This window comes from Mustela putorius, unplaced genomic scaffold (genome assembly GCF_011764305.1).
Source record: "Mustela putorius furo isolate JIRA1106 unplaced genomic scaffold, ASM1176430v1.1 tig00000031_pilon_pilon_pilon, whole genome shotgun sequence".
Lineage (NCBI taxonomy): Eukaryota > Metazoa > Chordata > Mammalia > Carnivora > Mustelidae > Mustela > Mustela putorius.
The window spans coordinates 4095588-4101550 of record NW_025421260.1 but is presented as its reverse complement, the minus strand read 5'-3'; the positions used below and the strand labels follow the sequence as shown (position 1 = coordinate 4101550).

The window sequence follows — 5963 nt, the reverse complement described above, 5'->3', positions numbered from 1 at the left end:
GGGTTATGATAAGAATTGGTAGGAAAACAAAAATTTATCTTCTAATTTAAATTGGAATTCATAACCTGTGAAATTCGTTAGTAACCTATGATATCAGTACTTGATTTGAGATAACAGGTTGGGAGAGATGGTTAATTCATGTGGCCAGAGTCAGCTGTATTTAAACGTTCGATCAAAATAGAATTGATTACCATCCCAAGACCTCCTGTTGAATTACTTTCCCTCAAGTATCCCCCATTTTCCAGTTACAGAATAAGCAGACTCTATATTTTAATGGTTATACCAAGTGCCTCTCCTTTGTTTGCACATAATGCTGAGTCTTACATAAATACCCCAGTAGTTCTTCTAAAGAAAACTGGTGGTTATTTTTAGAGAAGTCGTTGGAGATTTGGACAGAAGAGCACATAGCCCACAACCCTGCAAAATGTCTTCTAATTTGTAGTGGAACTGAGTAATATCTGTTACTTCCTTTTTTATTACTGAGTGCCTAAAAGAGGTAAGGGTTTTCTAGTGTGAATATTGCTTTGCCACAATGATTTGAGTTGTGCTTAACTTTCAAACAATGAATTTATTCTTAAAAGATGATATCTAAAAAACATGCAGTTCAGTTTTTGCTTTAGCAAGATTGCCTGTTTAATGTAGTTCACTAATGTTTCTTTTGGCTTTTGTACTCATTATTGGTAATATCAGATACAATTTAGAGTTGTTAAATTTAGTAAAAACCCTAAGATTATTTCCTATATCAACTACAAAAATTTAGATGTGACATTTCATGTGCAGAGACTAATTTTAAATAATTTTTGTCAGTACTTAATAACCAGGGCCTTAAATGTGGCTGCCTGAAGTGAGGAACCTGGAAGCTTAAGATTCACTTGCTTCATAGTAAATCTGACTCAGAGAAAGAAAGGAATTTCAGTAAACAGTTAAAGTGAAGCAAATATTTTGATAGAAGGAGCACAGGATACTCTGGATACCTTTAGCAAGAGTCTTCTAATTTAGTGAGGGGCCATTCTGTGTGGAAAGAAGAAAGTAAAAAAAAAAAAAATGTTGTTTCAACTAAATGGAGTGTCAGAAACAAAATAACAGGGAGTAAAATGGAATAGGCATAAAGTGAGGACAAAAACTGAACTTGGAACTTGTCCTCTGGGCATGGGATGCCACTGAAGGGACTTTAGAGGAGGTTAAAAAAAAATAGGTTTATGTTTTTAATGCAAAGATAGTTGTGTTTAAATCCAAAGGTAGTTGTATTTGTTCACTGATTATACAAACATCTGCAAATGCTTATCAGATAATAATTTAGACTGTAGGTCTAAAAAGCCTTTTGAATTCAAGAGAACATTTTTCTTTTGGGGAATTTTGAAATTGCTCATTAAGATAATGAAAGCCTTGGATTTAATTCCTCAGATAAATGCCTTCCCCTTGGGGGTGCCCCTTAGGGTGGTGAGATTGAGCCCCACGTTGGGCTCCGCACTCAGCATCTGACTCTTGATTTCAGCTCAGGTCATGATCTCAGGGTTCTGGGATCAAGTGCCACATCAGAGGAAACATTTAGAACTATAATTCCCTGCACTTCCTTTCCTGCTTGTTCTCTGGTTATTATTTTCTATGAAGGACATTTGCTTGAGATTTTAAAAAAGGAGATGTTATTGTTCTCTGGAGAACATCTACGTATTAAACGTCTTTAACTTTGGCTGATTTTAAATGTTTTCCTTTATTGCTTGTTTTAAGAATGTGATTATTATGTCCTTGAAATTGTCTTTGTGTTCATTCTGCTTGTGATTTGTTGAGATTCTCAGGTGTAAGGGTTAATATCTTTATCATATCTGAACAATTTGGGAGTCATACTCACCAGAAATACTTTATCTCCTTACCTACTCCATCTAAGAGTCCAATATTTCTGTGCTTCATTATAGGTAGGATTCATCAAGTTCACTAATCTTCTCTTCTTCAGTGTCTAGACTGCTATTAGTTATACCTAGTGTGTATTTAAATTTCAGATACTGTACTTTCATTGTAGAAGTTCCATTTCTCTTATTTTTTTTTCCTTCTCATTGTGTCTTGTTTGTCTATGTTTAAATATTTTACCATCTTCATAATAACTGTTTTAAATATTATCTGCTCTCTATCATCCCAGTTACTTCTGGCTATCTTTCTTTTTGTGATTTATCTACTGCTTACAGATCATATTTTCTTATTTCTTTATGTCCAGTAATTTTTTATTGGGTTTGAACATTTTGAGTGTTATGTTTTTGGATATCTGGACCTTCCTTTAAAGAATGTTAGTTTGTTTAAGCAGGCAGTTACTTGTGGATATTTTTATTCTTACAGACTTATTTATTATTATTATTATTATTTTAATTTTTTATTTTTTATAAACATATATTTTTATCCCCAGGGGTACAGGTCTGTGAATCACCAGGTTTACACACTTCACACTTCATACAGACTTATTTATGATGCTTGGTTAGGTGGATATCCATAATCTATAATCTATGACTGGTATAGCACTTCACTTTATACCTTAAGTTATGGTCATTCCTGGATCTCAGTTGATTTCCTTGGATGATTAATTGATGGTTGATGCTAAATATTACTTGATGGTTGATGCTAAAATATTGCTCAGCTCTGTGTAAGCTACAGTTTCTTAGTTCATGGTTTTATTTGTTCTTTCCTTGGTGTTTTTTTTTTTTTTTTTTTCCTATCCTCCTGGAGTATGCCCAGATTCTTATTCAGCAAGGTATTTAAGAAGACCCACATGTAGATTTGTGGAGTTCCTTCTCTGTTTATTTTCCTTCCCTCTGTTATTTAGCCTTGCAAATCCAATTACTTCAACTTCTGTAAAATCTTATCTATGTACCTGTGGTCAGCTAGACCACTGTGCTTTGCTCCTGGGTCCTCTGTGCACCAAGGTATAGGAAGCACCTTGAGTTAAGTCAGAAAACCGAACTAATTGGAAGGACTTATCTCATTTGTTTTACTTCTCTCAGAGCACTAAACTAACTGCCGGTTGTTCAACAAATGAAAATAATTGTTTCACGTATTTTGTTCAGATTTCTAATTCTGGATTGCATCTTTGAAGGATTGAAGTTGTATAGAAAAACATACAGTGCAGGGCACCAGGTGGCTTGGTTGGTTAAGCATCTGACTCTTGGTTTCAGCTCAGGTCATGAGCTTAGGGTGGTGAGATTGAGCCCCACGCTGGGCTCCACACTCAGCATAGAGTCTGCTTGAGATTCCTTCTCTCTCCCTCCCTGTTCCTCTACCTGCTCACATACCCTCTCTCTCTGTCTTTCTAAAATAAATAAAATCTTAAAAACTACAGTGGGGCAGCTGAATAGAATTGAGGATTTCTTATATGTCTTGCTTTGGCAGCTGGGTTGCTGTTAAAAACTATCAGTGAGGTGGGAGGAAAAAGCAGGAAAGAGGGAAAACAGGAGGAGGCGTTAGGATGGGAACAGAAAAGATGGTATGTTCCCTTTTCATTTGTTGATTTTAGGTAGCAGAGTCAAATGGATATGTACTATAGGAAACTGAAGCCTAGTAAAGAGGTCTAAGTTAGAGACTCAGGTACTAAGTAAATAGTTAAATATTTTATTAGGCAACAGAGCAGGAAAAAAAAAAAACATTTGAATACGAAGAATTTTATGGGGGCACGTGGGTGGCTCAGTGAGTTAAAGCCTCTGCCTTCAGCTCAGGTCATGATCCCAGGGTCCTGGGATCAAGCCCCGCATTGGGTTCTCTGCTCAGCAGGGACCCTGCTTCCCCCTCTCTCTCTCTGCCTGCCTCTCTTCCTGCCTGTGATCTGTGTCTGTCAAATAAATAAACAAAATCTTAAAAAAAGAAAGAAAGAAAGAAAGAAAGAAAGAAAGAAAGAAAGAAAGAAAGAATCTTATGGATACTATTTGTTCTGCCTTCTTTATACTAGTACCTTAAAACATTACTGAAAAAGGAAATGTCCTGGATCATGGGGATCATTTCTTTAAATTGAAGCTATGTTATCTATGGTTTCTTTAATCAAATATTACAAATTGAATTGCCCAAGGGAAGAGCTAAGTCAAATTTCTCTACAACATAAAAACAACAACAACAAAACACACACACACACACGAAACAAGAGTATGGTGTGAACATGGGGAAGCAAAAGAAAGCAAGAAAGTATGTGACCAAGAAGCCAATGCTTAGACTCTAAGATCAGGGGCTTAAGCAGAAGGATAGAATTAACCAGTCAGGAAATGACAGGTGTTGGCAAGGATGCAGAGAAAGGGGATCCCTCCTACATTGTTGGTGTGAATGCAAGCTGGTGCAGCCACTCTGGAAAGCAGTATGGAGTTTTCTTAAAAAGTAGGAAATAGAGATACCCTACGACCCAGCAATTGCACTACTGGGTATTTACCCTAAAGGTATGAATGTAGTGATCTCAAGGGGCATGTGCACCCCAATGTTTATAGCAGCAATGTCCACAATAGCCAAACTATGGAAAGAACCTATATATCCATCAACAGACAAATGGATAAAGAAGATATTTTATTTTATATATATATATATATACATATATATATATATACATATATATATATTTATTTTATATATATATATACATATATATATATATATATTTTATATATATATATATGTATATATATATATATAAAATGCAGCCATCAAAAAAATCTTGCCATTTGCAAGACATGAATGGAACCAGAGGGTATTATGCTAAGTGAAATAAGTCAATCAGAGGACAATTATCATATAATCTCTCTGATATAAGGAATTTGAGAGGCAGGGCAGGGGTTAGTGGGAGGGAAGGGAGAAAAAAATGAAAGATGGGACCAGGGAGGGAGACAAACCATAAGAGACTGTTAATCTTAGGAAGCAAACTGAGGGCGGCTGGGGGTGGTGGGCGGAGGATAGGGTGGCTGGGTGATAGACATTGGGGAAAGTATGTGCTATTGTGAGTGTTGTGTATTGTGTAAGACTAATGACTCACAGATCTGTACCCCTGAAATAAACAATACATTATATGTTAATTTAAAAAAAAAAAAAAAAAAAAGGAAAGAAAAGAAAGATCCCACTGCACTCAAGGAAAGAGAAATCCCCCAGCATCTTTCCTGGTTATTCTTCCAATATAACACACAAGTGGGCCTACCTTACCACATTCTGATTGATACCAACTTTATCACCTTTTCCATTAAAGCCAAACTTGACTTAGTAGAGCCAATGATGGACTGTCTTTTTTTTTTTTTTTAAAGATTTTATTTATTTATTTGACAGAGCGAGAGATCACAAGTAGGCAGAGAGGCAGGCAGAGAGAGAGGGAGAAGCAGTCTTCCCGCCGAGCAGAGAACCTGACGTGGGGCTCAATCCCAAGACCCTGAGGTCATGACCTGGGCCAAAGCAGAGGCTTAACCCACTGAGCCACCCAGGTACCCCAGTGGTGGACTGTCTTTGTGCCAAGTGTATATCCCTTGTATAACTGTGTAATGGCTGAAATTGTGAAACTGGGGCAAAATTATTGAGTGGCTCTAAGGATTGCCAAAGATCCAGGATTTGAACTATTACCATGCACACACATGGGAACCTATGCAGATGACTGCTTAGTTCAGAGAGTAACTCAGCACGAGCGCTACATTGTGGTCACAGTTGACTGGGACCTTAAATGAAGGATTCAGAAGTTCCTCAGAGTTCCCATCATGTATTTCTAACCATAGGTACAACACTGAGCAGATGCCAGATGATTATGGAACCCCTCGGTTCTAATTCTTAAAAGAATGCCTCCCTTTACCAACTTTTTCTGTTGCCAGTTCCTGTTAGCAATATGCTATAGCAGAATTATTCTTTTTACTCGTTTCTCTGTTATGAGCTGAGTTTGGTTAAATACACTCACCTTTTGATGTTGTTTGGATACTTTGTATTGTCTTAAATACAATTGTATTGTCTTAATAAATCAGATGATTGCACATATT

At 36.6% G+C, this 5963-nt stretch overlaps 1 pseudogene; it reads left to right on the top strand.

Moving 5' to 3' along the window:
• Window positions 1-4129: 4129 nt before the first annotated feature.
• On the top strand, window positions 4130-5757 carry LOC123390688 (annotated as a pseudogene).
• The last annotated feature ends 206 nt before the right edge of the window (window positions 5758-5963 follow it).